Source organism: Myxocyprinus asiaticus, chromosome 4, assembly GCF_019703515.2.
Source record: "Myxocyprinus asiaticus isolate MX2 ecotype Aquarium Trade chromosome 4, UBuf_Myxa_2, whole genome shotgun sequence".
Taxonomy (NCBI): domain Eukaryota; kingdom Metazoa; phylum Chordata; class Actinopteri; order Cypriniformes; family Catostomidae; genus Myxocyprinus; species Myxocyprinus asiaticus.
The window spans coordinates 43,069,703-43,070,105 of record NC_059347.1 but is presented as its reverse complement, the minus strand read 5'-3'; positions in this window follow the sequence as shown (position 1 = coordinate 43,070,105).

Below are 403 nucleotides of genomic sequence, written 5' to 3'. Positions count from 1 at the left end.
GGGCTAAATATTGTGGAGACAGACTTTTGTTCTAAAAATAAAGCAGTTGAATACTGATGTCATGTTTCAGTTTTGTTATGCTGTTTATGCACACATTCACCTTTATAACTGGCTCCATAACCGAAAGCGTAATATTTTCAAGCTTCCTGTCATGACCAAAGCACCTGTTTTAAGTTTGCAGAATGATCTGCAAAAGGAAGTGATGACTTGCTCTTGGTGGTACTTCCTGCATCAACCATAAACACATTGGTAGGATTTGTGCTGTTGTTTTGAAAAGGAGAGATTTCGTTTTCACTTTGTTTTATTTTAAGTTTACATCATTAGTCTTAAATGAAATGCAGAATTGTGGTGTACTATAAATCTGCATTATAAATTGTCACCTTAAACTGGTGTAATTGTTAAA